Here is a 16,709-nt window from a genome sequence, read left to right on the forward strand (position 1 = left end):
AAAGTCCAAATAGTCTTCCCCTTTTCTTTTTGGTAAAAGAATACAGAGTTAATTTTTTTTTTTTTTTGCACCCTTGAACTCTATGGCAATCTTTACTGTAGTTCTTGAGCCAAAATTCGGGATATTTTGTTCTTTAAAGTTTTAAACTTGTCTCGATTTTATCCAACAGAACATACATAATTGAAGGACAACTACTCCATTAGTAATTGTGCATTCGGCCAACAAGATGAACTAAAGTGAGACAAATTTAAGATTTTAAGGAGCAAAGATTTATAAACTAAAGTTTAATGGTCAAGATAAGAATCGGGAGATAGTTCAAGGGTGCAAAATGGAGCATGATAGTTCAAGAGTAAGAAATGGAACAATAAGAACTGGTCACTGGCGCAATTTTGACTAGTTCACACTAGTAAGTTTGCAGTGCAATTTTGGCGCAAGGTTTCGAACCTTGTCTCCCATCAAATTGCTACATTATGTGGTTCTTCGAAAAAAATACTCATATGGTTCGGTGGTGGTTCTATCCCCATCGATCCCCTGTAGGCCCAATTGGGCCTTCCCCGTAATTAGATTAGGATAGAGTAGGAGTAGAGATGACGATTGAAAAAAAAAAGTTTGTTTGGTTTGCATCTTATTTATACCTTCTTGCTAATCATCCATAAATGAGAGACAATTTGATCATCCATATAGTTTTTGATAGAAGTTTTTATCTCCTATACATTGGAGATTTATCCCCTATAGATTTTTTATGAAATTTTTTGAGTTTTGCATTTGGTATTAGAGCTCTAGATTCATGAAATTGGTCTTGGGGTGTCTGTGGATATTGAAGAATTATTTGACTACGAGACTATTCTTGAGTGTTCTTCGTTGTTAGAGTTATAGCATAAAAATTGTTGTAAAGAAGTCAATTGATTAACTTAGACCACAAGGTTGATCTTAAAGCATCCAGTCGATGAAAATTGGACGATAAAATTGGTCTAAGCTATCAAATTGATTGTAAGTAAAAAGTTAGAGATCAGAGAGAATTTTGTCATTTGAGTTGTGATTATTAAAATTACAAAGTGAGTTGTCAATAAATTAACATCAAATTGTGCAACGAATATAGTCTATCCAAGTACGTGGATTATTGCAAAGAGAAAAATGTTTAAAGGTAAAGGACCAGCATAAAGTGATGTTAGCAAAATTTGCAAGGGAGATTATTGATCTTGATTGTGTTGGACCTAATTTAATGGAAGGAAAGCAATATTGGCATATTAAATCAAGGATCAAAAATAAAAATTCCATATTATTATTTAGAAGTGTTTTAGCCAAATTAAGGTTGGTGTAATTGTACTGGAGTCAAGTTACAATAGATTTATTATTTAGGAATTATTATTTTATTAAAAAATTTCTTGTAGTTGTAAGACTTGTTTAACAGGTCAGCTAGTCTATAAATAGCGAGTTTTATTATTGTTATCAATTGAGAAGAATGAAATTTGATAACATGTTATTGTGATGTAACTTTGTTCCATTATTTTAAGATTTCAATAATATTATGAATTTATTATTTCCTTCTTTTCCACATAAATATTTTTGCGTGATCCTTTTATTCCTTTAATCTATAACCTTGCCCGCATCAATGCAACTACTACTAACATTCTTTTATTCCTTTAATCTATAGGATTGGCTCCCATGTGGCCAATCTTACTAACTTAATGCAATTTGTTGTAGTAACTAATAGATTAATAACACATACTCCGCCTCTAGAGTAGACAATGCAATTACCTGTTACTTCTTTGAATTTCAAGAAAATACTGCAAAACCAATAAAAAAAAATGCATATCATCCCGAAGTATTCTTCCTCTCAACTGTATCACCTGTCTAATAACTGTCTGTATAACCGGAAAAATATCTCAGAACCAATAAAAATGCATATCATTCTAAAGTACTCTTCCTCCGAATTGTATCACCTATCCAATAACTATCTATATAACCAAATAACTCAACTGGATCATTTTTTGAATGAAAAATATCATCATTTTGAATGCCTTCAATGTACATCAAAATCCTTTTACACACCTGCAAGCGTGACTGACATGAATTTTCTATAAACCTGCTAATTAAATCAACAGCAAATTCAATATCTGGTTTCGTATATGTTAAATATCTCAGACTTCGTACCAAACTCTTAAAGTGAGTAGGATTTCCATGTCCACCAGCACACTTTTTAGTCAACTTTAATTATTCTTCAACAAGAGTCAAAATTGGCTTCATTGTATCCATCTTAAACTTTTTCAAATTGTCATTTGCATATTTCTTTTGAGAAATAAAAATCCCATTGTGAGACTGAAAAACTTCAATTCCTAGGAAAGACAACATGATTCCCATATTTGTCATCTTAAACTGCTTAATCAAGACAATTTGCGCTCGGACGTCCATTAAACAAGGTGAATGAAACTTACCAATTGAATAAACTCTGTTGACATTGAAATAGTGTTCTCACTCAATTGTCTCTTGCTTTTCTATGCAATTATCATTTATATTTTTTATGACAAGGATCAAGATCTAAATCTCTACGTAGCTTTCTTTTCTAAAATTTCCTTTTTAAATTTTCTATGTAATTAGCTTATTTTTATTTTTATTTTTAAATTTTCTTGTAAGAGAGGGATGAAATTTTAAATCTCTACGCAGCTTTCTTTTCTAAAATTTCCTCTTTAAATTTTCTATGTATTTAGCTTTCTTTTTTACTTTTATTTTTAAATTTTCTTGTAAGAGAGGGATGAAATTTAAGAAGCAAGAAGGGAGAGAGGAGGATTAGAACCCAAAACTTTTAAATCCTGAAGTTTCAATTTTAACTGCTATACCAAGACCTCCTTGAGAGATCTCTAATAAGCTTAATTTTATTAAAAGAATTTCAAGTGCAACATTTTTTTTAAAGAGTAAAATAACAAAAGCTACGCAAATATGCACTCAGAATATTTTTGACAAGAAAAGTTTCTTGAACTACATTTTAATACTCCATGAAGAATGAGGATCTTTTTTTTTTTTTTTGGCCAAATGCTAGTTACAAGAAAAGTTACAATATGTTTTTTTGACTCAGAATATTTTTGACAAGAAAAGTTTCTTGAACTACATTTTAATACTCCATGAAGAATGAGGATTTTTTTTTTTTTTTTTTGGCCAAATGCTAGTTACAATAATACGCATACAATTTCCAAAGGCAAATCAGAGCAAGATTACGATGCTATAGTATTTTAAAAAAAATTTGTTGACTTGTCATTTGAATATCAATTGCAAAAAGGAGAACTGTTATAGATATAAATTGCCAAATGCTTTTAGATTTTTCTTTCACCGAAATTAATGACATAATGTGATAACCATTAATAGGATGCATGTGTATGGAGTATTATTCAATTGCATGCATGTATGTTGGCTAATTGGATTACTATATTAATAATTACTTTCTTTTTTAGGTGGCGACCAAAATGAAAAAAGCTTTGCTTATTGTATGCCCTCAAATATATAAATTAGAATTTCCTCAGTAAAGAAATGACAACATAAATTTGTTGAAATTGGACTGAACTTTATTTATACAATTCTTAGCTTTATTTGTGTTTTTCATCATTTCTAAACAAAGTACTAACATTCCGTCTTTGAAAAGACAAAGAACACAAAAAGAAGAAAATAACATAAAAGATGTATAAAATCCACTCCCATTTTCCCTCATCTCCATATCATATGTGGAATCTATTATAGTTGTTCAGAAAATGTGCTACACTATCCGAACAAATTATTAAATACTTAACCCCAATTGAATGTTCTTATTTATTCTTTTCTTGAATTTTTATAGTCTTAAGACTTTTAGTTCTAGCCTTTTGCAACAGATGTAATCAAGTTCACAAAATTGAAGGATTAAAGGATTTTTTCTTTAATTAGTCTCTAATTAAATTCACAAGTAGCTCACAATTAGGGGACAAAAGGGATATATCTTTTCCTTTTAAAAAAACCACATTTCTGTTCTTTAAATTCTTATATGATCTGGTGGAGTTTAGCTTGGTTTGTAATGGTAAAAAATTCGGACAATTATCAATTAGAATTGTGGTAAAAACTTCAATTGGCAATTTACAAAAGTTAGATTGCCGACTAATAGCATCATAATCTATAAACTACATAATCAATTATCATAAATATGCATATAAAAATTAGTCACAAGGCATATACACAAGATTTTCTGAAAATAACGTGCCAATGAAAAAAGAAGTAATTTAAGAAATTATGACCGACTTGTTGATTAACTATCAAAATCTTACCTAATGAAAAAGAAGCAATTCAAGAAATCATGACCGACTTGCTTTAATTCTGAGAATCTTTGAGCAAATACAAACCATCATAATCTTACCTAATCAACTGAAACAAACAGGTGTTAACTTAACTTGACATGATGTTTTACTATCATGACTTTAAAAAAAAATGAATTCACAAATTTGTGCCAAAAATAGGATGAGAGGAGTGATGTCTAAATCTATCAATCTAAGCTTAGCATTTCTGGTCTAACCCAACCAACATAATTTGGAATACTAAAACTTGACAGACATAGGGCCGAAAAATTTTTGGAACTAAAAGGGACAGGTAAATCATAGAACCACCAGAATTTAGTAGCCTATTTTGGCCACACAATGAAATGAACCTATGTACACAATCATGTAGTTGATCCAATTCCATAATTGTAATATTTTTCTACCTGAAAATTAGGTATTGACAGGTGAGAATGGAACGTATTTTCTCTCAATTATGAGGTAATTGTTGCTTAAACTTTGTTATTATTGCCATCTAAATTGTATGTTCTAATTGGGAATTTCTGTATAAATTAAGGGCAGGGGCTCGTCCCCTAGGCTGGAATTCCACTAGCAAGAATTAGAAGGGGAATCCTTCAGGGAACAATGATAAATCTTCCAAAAGTGGTTACATGCTTGGTTAAGGAGTAAAATTATCACCAAAATTTCCCTCTTCACTTCAATAGTTCCTTCCCAATTGTAAACATCCTTGAGGCACAAATTCTGAATGAGAGTGCATTATTGAGCTTGTTTAACTTTACCCTTGAACTAATCCCATTGGTTTATCATCATTGTGGCTTATCAAAATGTGCACTGATATTTTATTGAAAGATTATGAAAGTATTCTAACAACTGATGACTCCGAGGATCAAGTCAATCAACTGTCGAGTGTTTGTGACGGTTGGCTTTTTTCATGCAAAGGTAGAGAACAAAATAGGAGTAATATAAAGTTATAATAAATATAGACGGATTAGGTAGAGAACAAAATAGGATTAACATAAAATTATAATAAATATAGACGAATTAACTAGACAACTCATGTGATTACATACGGTAGAGTATGCAAAATATACCGTGTGCATTGGTGGAGCCACATCAAAGGTAGAAATTAGGCTAATAAATTTGGATAAATTCTATTTTGGACCTTTAAAATATAGATGCACTTCTGTTTTAGTCCTTAATTTTAATACAATTCATTTCACTTTAATACAATCATTTACGGAATTGTCGAAAATAATTAGTGTATTAGACAATTGATGCTTAAAGTGGTACAAAATATTACATTAATTTTAAGAGTCCATCAATAATGACATTGAAGTGAGACGAATTTCATAATTTAAAGGGTAAAGTATCCAAAATTGAAGTTTAAGAATTAAAGCAGGATGTATTTCCTACAACCCTAGGCTAATTTCTTACAACCCAAGAGATATAAGGGGACTGATCTGCTATAATTTTCTTTTATGTTTTTTTTTTATCTTTAACAAGTCTTGTATATTTCAAATTAAAAATCGGATCATTTTTTAAACTAAATTTGAGTAAAATTTTCTTCTGATGATGTTTTAAGTTTACTAAACAGGCAAGCAGAAGGATCGGCATTAAGTGAAATAATGATATCACCTTTGGTGGAATCTAATAGTGAAGCATCATCAAAGGGTAAATGTTGATTTCTTCATCTACCTCCTAATTGAGAGGATCCTTATAGAACAACCACAATCTTTTTTAAGTACAACAAATTATCTCCCAAGGGGAAAGGAGAATTGAGTGCTGCAATAAGTAGCCAATAATGGTATCTTGAAATGCATGAATTTTATTATTTTCTTCAAACACTTTTTATATTTCTTCAGCCACGTTTATTCATGCATAAATGGTGTCAAATATTGATTTGTGTCTCTTTTATTTTTTTTTTAGCAAACAGCAGACTTTTACTTCTTCCTCTAAATCAACGTCCAACTTGAGATATTATAACCAAATCCCCCTATGCAGTTCAATAGATTCTTATAAAATTGCGAACATAATTCTCGTGACTCACAACTCAATTTTGTAGGGTGCATTATTGAGCTTGTTCAACTAACCTTTAAACTATTAGTGACTTATCATCATTGTCGTTAATCAAAATACGTAATTTATTAGTGGAAGAGTACCATATCAAGGTAGTATTATAAGCCACAATAACAATTTGATGACTGCCAAGTGGTTACGATGCCATTCTATGGTTGGCTTTTTTTATAGAGAACAAAATTGCAGTAAGGTGAATTTTTTTGATGAGATTTTTCTGTACAAATTTTTTAACAACTTTAACTATATAATAATTTTAAAAACTTCAAAATTTTTAAATTATACACCTCAAATACCCAAAAACACACAAAAATTTTTTCATTCTTTCCTTATTCTTCTTCCTCCACACATCTCAGTCTACCTCCACCTCCGCCATTAGCTGGTGCTACTGTCACCTCCATCGGCGCCGATGCTGGCGACCCTTTTTTTCCCCTTTCTTTCCCCTCTCTCTCTCTCCATCGCCCTTTTTCCTCCTCCTCCCTCCCTTCCTCTTCCTCCTGTCTTCTCCCCCTTCCCTCTCCATCCCTTTCTCCCTCTCCCCTCTCCTTCCTCTACTGCTCACGCAACCAGAGCCATGACCAGCTCTGGTTATGTGACCAAATCTGACCAAATCTAGTGACCAGCTCCGGTCGTGCAACCTGTAGGGGAGGGGAAAGGGAGAAAAAGAGTATGAGGAGAAGAGATGAGGAAGAGGGAGGGAGGGAGGAGGAGAGAGAGGGGGGGAAATTAAGAAAGAAAAAAAGAGGTGGGGAGAACTGAAAAGTGGGGAGGAAAGTTAAAATTTTATACAAATATCCAAAAAAAACTCACTGACAATTAGCTAGCTAAACAGGTCAGGTGATTGCATTCGGGTGAGTCCGGCAGCCTTGTATCTTTTGTCCTTTCTAACCTTCAAGTACACCTTGTGTAGTGGCGGAGGATCCCGGTCTTTGCATTTCAAGTACGGGTAGGAAGAATTTTCATGTAATTGTTCGTGATTAGTAATTAACTTTAGGGATAATTTCAGAAATCTTCCTTGTGGTTTCTAACAATTGTAGCCACCTTACCTGAGGTTTGAAAAGCTATAACAATTGATGATGTAAGTGAAAAAAAAAATCCAATGGATATCCAATATTATCCCTCTCCGATATGTAAAACAAATTAAATGCTAAAAAGTTAACTATCACTACTATCAATTAGGTGCAAATTTCAAGTTAGTTTTTTGTAGGAAAATTTAAACCATGTTTTGAAAGCATTCTTTTTTGGTACTTTGGACATAGTTTTTGGTTAATTAATTTTCGAAGATACTTATTTTAATAAATGCCTTCCTAATTGGTTGGTCATTTTTTGTAAATTGATTAATAAATCTAGTCATAAAAATTGGGAATGAAGTATAATATATTAGATTAGATGACATTAGAGTTTTAGGATAAAGAAATATTACCAAAAAAGAATTTTCATTCTTCTTTTCTAAACTCAGTTTTACTTAAAATTTATAAAATTTGTGAAGGTTATCATAGTCTTTTCATAGCATTAAGGGAGGTAAGTGTAATTTTTTAAATTTTAGGGGAGGTAGCCGCAATTATTAGAAACCTTAGGGGAGGTTTTTAAATATCCCTAAACTTTAATAACTAAGTTTTAATTTACTATATACAAGATACAACTTGTACAATCTTGTAACGCAATGTAATTCTTTACTGTTTACAATAACGAAAAAAAGTATATGTCAATTATGTCGGATTTACATGGCATTACCTCATCCGTACCTTTTGGATTTTTTAATTATTGGCAAAATCCAAATTGTAAAAGATTTGTAATGATTGTTTCTGACAATTGTCCTTGCCGTAATCTTGCATTTTCACCTTGTATGTGCTTACATGATTGCTAAAGATAAAACTAATTAAAGGTCTATGCACAAAAAGTTTCTGAAAACTATATATGACGCCAATGATAAGAATAAGTGATTCAAGAAATCGTGACCAACTTGTTGATTAGATTTTAATTGCTCAATTAAGACTAGCATTAAGCAAATAAAAAAGTATCAAAATCTTACCTAATCAAAGAAACAAGATGGTATTGTCTACTATCATGACTACAATGGAGGATACAAATTCAGGCAAGTGTTTCGTACCATTTTGTGCCAAAAATAAGATGAGGGGAGAAATGTCTGATTAATTATCAATCTAACCATAGCATTCCTGGTCTAAATCAACCTACATAATTAAGAAGACTAAAACTTGACATAGGACTGAAAATATTTGGAGCTAAAAAGGGCAGGCAACTATATATTAGAGCCACCATAAATTTTAGTGCCTATTTATTCGCAACTGATCTTTTGTCTCACATCCTGTGCCATTCTCTGTCTCACTTTTTATTATATTGCTATTTCTTCTACATAAATATCATGTTTTAGTTTTTTTTTGTTTCCTTAAGATCCAATAACTATTAATTGAGCAAAAAATAAATACAGCAGCTTTAAAAAAGTAATATATAATAAAAAAATTAAAAAATACAGCAGAAAATTCATAAAAAATCTCATTTTTTATGCATTTTGATTTTTTGAGTATGTTAAATTTTGTGTATAACTCAATTAATAGTTATTGGATCTTAAGAAAACAAAAAAGAACTAAAACATGATATTTATGTAGGAGAAATAACAATATAATAAAAAGTGGAACAGAGAATGACACAAGGTGTGGGACAGAAGATCCGTTGCACTATTTAGGTCACACAATAGTAATCTTACACCTTCATACAACTTCCAATTTTATAATTGTAATCCACTTCTACCAGAAAATTGGGTATGGACGGTGATAATAGAGCATCTCTTCTATCAATTATGAGATAATTGTTGCTTGCAACATGATTTTAGTCATATATACTGTATGCTTTATTTTGGAGATTCCTGTACAAATTAAGGGCGTTGGACCCTAGGCTAAAATCCTACAACCAAGAGTTAGAAGGGAGTCATGTGGGGAACAAAAATAAATCTTCCAATAGTGCTAACATCTTTGATTAATGATTAAAATCGGAGTGAATATTATAGATTTGTTTTGTTTCTTTTGTAAGAAGCACTCTTATATGGACTTTTTTTTCCTCAACTCTCTTCTTTTTCATTTTGCCTCCCTCAACTTTTATATTTTTTTTCCCACGTCAACAATCAAAACTATACATAGTTTTACTCCATTTTCTATTTATATGGTAACTACTGAATTTAACTAGTTAAAAATATCAATCTATTAGCATAAATATGAGCAATATAGAAGAATATTAATTTAGAAAATTTTTAAATAATACTGTAACACTTTTTATGATGTGATATATGTGAGATAAAAAAAATAATTAAAAAGATAGAAAGATTATTAAATATGCATTTTTACTGTAACAAATATTTTTCAAAATAATCAATTATCCAATAAAACATAATACAGTGTTACTGCAAAGTTGATGAACTAGCTACTAAACTTTTCTTTTATGTTTTGATCTTTAATATGTCTTGTATATTCTAAATTAAAAATTAGATAATTTTTGAAACAAATTTTGGGAAAATTTTCTTCAGTGTTAATGATGTTTGTAGTTTAATTAAACATGCAAGGAGAAGGATCGGCATTAAGTGAATAATGATATGGCAAAGATCTCACCTTTAATTGTGTCTAATGGTGAAGCATCATTTAAGGGTTAATGGTAGTTTCTTCATCTACCTCATAATTGAGAAGATCCTTATCTACCAACCACTATCATTTTTAAGTACAGCAAATTATTGTCTCAGGGGAAAGGAGAATTGAATGTTGCAGTACTAGCAAGTCGCCAATAGTGGTATCTTGAAATATATATTATTTTTATTTTTCATCGGGCAAGTTTTTTCATGCATAAATGGTGTCAAATATTGATTTGTGAAAGGCAAACTGCACATTTTTGTGCTTTTTATTCATGCATAAAATCAACATCCAACTTGGAATATTATCCCAAAAATTTCCCTGGCTAGTTCAATAGGTTCTTTTCAATTGTAAACATAATTCTCAATGAAGTATATAGGCTCTCAATTTTGGAGAGTGCATTATTGAGCTTGTTTAACTAACCATTAAACTATTTTTCATGATTGATTATCATTGTCGGTCATCAATATATGTAGTTTATTAGTGGAAGAGTATCATATCAAAGTATTACTTTAATCCAGGCTAACAATCTGATGACTCAGTGAATCAACTGTCAAGCGGTTGGCTTTTTTGAAGAGAACAAAATAGGACTAATTTAATTATAGGCAATTTGGCAGACGGATCATGTGAGTACATACGGTTGAGTACGGCCTAGTATCTTTTGTCCTTGCTAGAATACAGAATATACCTTGTGCACTGGCGGAGTGATCCAGGCCTGCGCAATTTCCACCGCAGAATGTGGCATGGTTATTCAAACCCACCTGGCCATCAACCAGGCAAGGGGATTGGGTGGACGGGTCGGCGGTTTAACCACCGGATCACTGGTTGAACCACTAAACTATAGTATATAATAAAAAATATATATAATATAATTAAATAAATATACAAATTTATAAATTACAATTTATAATAAGTACAGAAACTTGAACACAATCTGATACCTAAGCAATCAAAGTTTCAAAGTTTAAATTTCAAATTCAAAGTTCAAGCCTCAAGCATTCTGACATGATAGTTCATATTTCAAACTTTTCAACATACAAAACTTGTCTCAAACATTGAAACATGGCCATGATTAACAATCAATTCAGTAAATCAGTACCACCAAACATAAACTAATAAACATAAACAACAATAATGCAGTTTATCACTTCAATAGGTCATTTACTGTTCATCACTTCATTTCCATGGCTCCTAACTATAGCCGAATTTAGTACCACCAAATTCCTCGACATCATCAAAATTTGACATATCATAGCCTTTATTAGGATAATTTCTTCTCTCATTCTCTTCATTATTAGTCTCATCTTCATCTCCAGCATCCAATTCAACCAAATTTAGAGCTTCATCTACATAATTAACACCAACCAACGAATCATACATTCAATTTATATTGTATTTAACAAAAATGAAATGGATGAGTATAAAAATTCTATATTCTATAATAGAATAGTTCACCATTTGGTCGGTTGATAGTAAATGCAGCTATTTCATTCGTAAAACTTTCCTATTGGATTCCAACCATTGTAAAAAATGAAACTAGAAAAGAAAGTAGAGCATATATTCTTGACAGATTATGGGAGCTTCCCGCCACTGCCAAGTGTCAACTACATTTGTCTATGCTCCTAGTTGGAGAAACAAGTTTACTAGTTCAAATGACAGATTATGAGCTCCCATAATCCATGCCTACTATCCTCGTATAGATGGTTCGGCCACTAAATAGTGCAGGGAAGTATTTTCCAGGACAAAAAAAAAAAGTGCTCGATTTAAAACTGCTCAAGATTTGGGTTTTAAGCATGTAAAGGTGGAATTAGATTCTTGACTAGGAGTTCATCTCGCCAATCAGGATGCAGATGATCAAATCCGAATGTTTGTCGATTGTCGACTAGCTTCATTGTACCATTAATTAAAGCTAAAAAATCTACATGCAACATGGATTAATTACCTTCAAGGCTTCACCGGTAGCTGCTAAAGTACAGAATCTACACTCTATAGAATCGACGAAGCTCAGGGCTTGGGGGAGGAGCGGAGAAATAAAGGTCCGTGTGTGTAGTCGGCAAACACAGCGGAAATCGGAAAAGCTTCAGAAATCAGTAGAGGTCAAGGCTTCATTTCAGCAAACACAGCGGAATTATTACTTGATTTGCTTCTTCATTTCTTCGTCCGTCTTTGTCAGGCTGCTAGAGATTTGGGAGAGAAAGTGAGAAGAGAGAAGAGATTCAAGAGAAAGAGAAATCCTTAATTCCCAAATTCCCAATTCCAATTGTCCCGTAATTAACTAATTGTAATTCAATTGGTAATTTGGTTTGAATCACATCGAAAAGACAATGAAGCTAAAAATGGTGCCCGGTGAAATTAAACAAATTGGATAAAAAGGTCACTCCATGAATATTACAAAAACCCATCGAATAAGAAATAATTGTTGGGTTTGACGAGTTTACGGTTGAATCGCCCAGGTTGAATGGTTCCAAACAAGCAAGCTACAACTTTGATCCAATTGTAGAACCAACTCGGTTTCGTGGCCGATTCACCAGCTTGACCGGTTTGACCACCAAGCCAGACCGGATTTCATAACAGTGTAATGTGGAGTTAATTTTGTACACATTAAATGAGTGTGTATATATTGTCACGGTTGAATGTATGACACAAATGTAAAATTTGAAATTTGAAATTTAAATTGAAATTAATTGTCATATATCTACCGATGATAGTGTGCATATTGTCAGTATGTAGAAAATTAATCCTATTATATGTACTAATATAATCGATGTAAACACCAAAATTATAATTGGAAAGATTAGATAATAATGTGTGAAAAACACAAATTTTCATATGGTTGATAATATAATATTTCTATTTTATTTTTTGATAAAAATGAAATTTTATTAACGATATTACTGAAAAGCGTCCAGCACGATTTGATTTACATCATAGAAATCTGTATTAATGGTAGGTTAAACATCACTAGAAATAATACATATGTAATTTAACAGATACAAAAATTTGCAAAATTGTGAACAAATATGAAAATTACAAGAAATTTTGATATGTCTTCTAATAAGGTAAATCATTACAGCTCCCTCGTGTGCATGTTGCAATTGTCAAATCTGCTAATCAACTGTTTTAAACTCCAATAATGATGATATCTATCGAGATAGATCTAAGATCCAAAAAAAAGAAAAAAATTTAGATCTAACAACCAGATCTAAAATAAAGTTAGATCTAACAATAAAATAAAAAATTACACAAAAATCTTATTAGAAACTCACCAGAGAATAGAAAATTCTTACTAGGAACGCATAGGAGAAATAGAAAATTCTCACTAAAAAAAAAATTTAGGAGGAACTTTATTAGAAACAACAAAGTGCAAATAGAATTTACGGAAGGTAGACCACCCTAATAAGGGAGGCCTCTTGAGAGAAGAGCTAAAGGAGGAGAGAGAAATTAAGGAAGAGGAGATTTTGGTTTAGTAACTAAAGTTTTATTTTGATGTTTTGATACGTACGTCTTTGATGTTAGTTCATACATTTTATGGTGCAATTGTCATTAGTAATTGCAGAGAAACTCAATTAGCCATGTAAAAATTTGAAATTAGACTAGTAAATTTTTAAAGATTTTCAATTTATCAAGTTTGTGACCCTAGTTTTTCTAGAATATCCTTCTACTCTCACATACCTCCCATAAATTAGGCTAGTAAAAATTAAAGCTTTTACCATTGTTGTTATCTGACGGGGCCTTCAATGGGTGCACTCATTAATACACTTATGTTTGGGATGCAAGAATGGTGTGGAAAGAAAAGGCCTTTCTAACTTATTGATTCCATTCCAAGTTTGGTATGGAATATGGATCATTAAAGTAACAAAGGCCACTGTTCCCTTGAAATGCTCATTCCAACTTTTTTTTTTTTGTTTTTGAATTCCATTCCACAAAAAAATCATAGAAAAGCTCTTTTCAACTTCATCCTAAAATGTTCAAATTAGCAAAATGTCAAGTTTATCGTTATAAATATATTCTCTATCATCATATCTTAGAATATTTGTGAGCACAAGTAATAGTAACATTAAAATTATATCTAACTTATGTCACAATTAATCTAGTCCCTTGAACATTAGTGGCGGAATATGTCGTCATCATGCAAGATAAGCTTAATTAAGACGTGCGCACATAATTTAAATCCAAATCATTATCACTATCTGTTTGGCATGGCTTAGTGTAGTCTAATCATAAAAAGCTAGGATTCCAAAGATCTAACCTTTATGTACAGTACCATCGACATGGGTCTGCAGAAAAGTGGGCACACACAGTTATAAAGGTTTTCTCTTCCATACATGGGTAGAAGTAAAGAACATGACAAATAAATGATTCACATCCATGTGCATTTCTTTTGATTCTTTTTTTTTTTTTTTTTGGGTAGGAATTTCATTGATTCTTTTGGTAGGGACAATGTGTAAAAAATGTGGGATCGAGCCGTCCTCATCAACTTTCTTGATAACTCAGCTGGAAAATTCTGCTCAATTTGTATGTTACATGAACAGAATCACTTGTTTTGTTGATTAAACACTAAGCTAGAAACAACTTTAGATGGATGGTAATGTACAATAATAGCTTTCATTCATCAACAATATTTTCTATCAATGTTGATGTGCTGTGTAATGATATATTTGTATGAATAGATAGGGAATATCATGGTCGTCGCTGTTCAATATAATGCTCCAAACTGTTTGATTTTGATTCATTGGGAGATACCTTTCTCAAACAGAATCTATACAAATTATTATTAAGATTTTCAAATTGAGGTCAAAACAAGCCGAAATTCGGTGTGAATATAATGTGTTTTGAGGGTAATATAGACCAATGGAACATGTTTTTTCCTTGCAGGATATCATTTCCTTGTGCTAAAAGATGATAATGATAAGAATGTAAAACCAGACCATGGCATAACCGCCACACTGGTGCAATTAGAGCTACTTAAGTAGTAGTTGTAATAATTCAAGTCCTTTTAGTGGTTGTTGTAGTCATGCTGAACATTATATTCTCTATTCTCTATTCTACTTGTGTCCCTTGTGGAGTCAGATCAGATTTGCTTTCTTGGAGGGTTGGACCTCAACAAAGACATCAAATCTTCAAGTAGATGTTGATGGAAATCAAGATTCTCTCTTTTTACCATCTTTTCTCTAATGGACCAATGACTTGAAATTTTTGTAGTAACTAGAAAGGGCGTACATGGCCCAGAAAAATTAGCAAGAAAATAAAAAGATGAAACGGAAAGGAAAAGTTAAGAGTTAACAAGTATTAGATCTGTCAACGGTCGGGTCTGGACCCGAACCTAGTCCGAATTTGCTATTTTTCCTCGGGTATGAATATAGATATAATTATGTTTATCGGACCTATTTTCCCTAATAAAAAAGCAGGTCAAATACGAAATATTAAATTATGACCCGTATCCTACTCGAACCTGTTTAAATGAATTAATAGTTACAAAAAAATATATATATATATATACATCTTATATTATATATATACATATTACTATATAAATTCCGGTACAGGTATATCCAACCCCATATTTGGACCCGATCGGATCCAAATCTAGATCTAAAAGATCAAGTATAAAGCCCATCAAATATATGGGTTGAATCCGAAACACGTACAAAAAAATGGATGTGGGTCCAGAATATTCAATTCTGGCCCAAATCTGACTCATGATCAGATTTACCAAGTATCACATGCTTGTACCTTCATGCATAACATTTAATTACTAAAATGGTACCAATTCTTGGAATGTTGTTGGATATTAATTGGGTTGACATGATTCTTAATTTCCTAATCCGAAAAAGTTTTTCTTTTTCCTTTTTAATTTTTATTAAAGGAAGGAAAATGAAAAAGGGAAGATAAGAGGTTGTTGATTATTACTAGTGCTTATTCAGAAGGTGTACTGTTTGGGCTGGCCAACAAAGAATTTAAACAACATCGGCCCAAAAGTTGTAGCGACACCGTAGGAATACGGATGTATATTCATACCTAACGAATTTAAAAGGATTTTATATATATATATAATTTACGAAATCCAATGAGAACGTCGCATACCATGTTTTTTTTCCTTATACATGTTTACATTTATTACATGTTATCCTTCTGTTTTAATATTTTGAGTCTTTTTTTTTATGTTTGATGCTTTGTACTAGTGAATTAATAAAGTTTTCAAAAATATTATCAAAAAAAGGAAAAAAGAATCATCATTTGAGTGAACAATTCATTCACCAAAATATAAGCTTTGGCAAAGACAAGAGGCGGAGAGGGTATTGTTTTTTTTTTTTCCCAGAAACGATAGAGATTTTATTCATAATAATAATAAGAACAATACATTATATGAGCAAGGGCTCTCCGTTTGGATTAGCTGTTTTTGGAGGTATTTTTGAAAAACTTTGCTGTAACAGAGTTTTTAGAGTATATTTTGAAATATTTTTAGAAAATATTTTGAAATATTTTTTATTGGCACTTTATTATGAGATATTTGGTAAAATTTTAAAAAAATTTAAACTAATTTTTAGATTATCTTTTAGAGTACTTTATTGTAACTTTTATTGTATTTGAAAAACTAGTTTTTGAAAAACACTCCAAAAACAGGAGATCCAAACAGATTAGACTTTACAAAAGTAGACCAAGCCACTGACGAGCTTAGAGTTCCTCATTAAAGTATATGCATAGCTAGTTT

The 16,709-nt window shown here is 31.5% G+C and overlaps 1 long non-coding RNA gene across 1 annotated transcript; it reads right to left on the reverse strand.

Annotated features, from left to right (window-relative positions):
* Positions 1-10,939: 10,939 nt before the first annotated feature.
* Positions 10,940-12,437, reverse strand: LOC113741549 (uncharacterized). Its single transcript, XR_003460648.2, has 2 exons — positions 11,940-12,437; positions 10,940-11,343 (listed from the first exon to the last, which is right to left on the reverse strand). It is a non-coding gene; the product is annotated as an uncharacterized lncRNA (long non-coding RNA).
* Positions 12,438-16,709: the final 4,272 nt, after the last annotated feature.

This window comes from Coffea arabica, chromosome 4e, assembly GCF_036785885.1.
Source record: "Coffea arabica cultivar ET-39 chromosome 4e, Coffea Arabica ET-39 HiFi, whole genome shotgun sequence".
In the NCBI taxonomy this organism is placed as follows: Eukaryota; Viridiplantae; Streptophyta; class Magnoliopsida; order Gentianales; family Rubiaceae; genus Coffea; species Coffea arabica.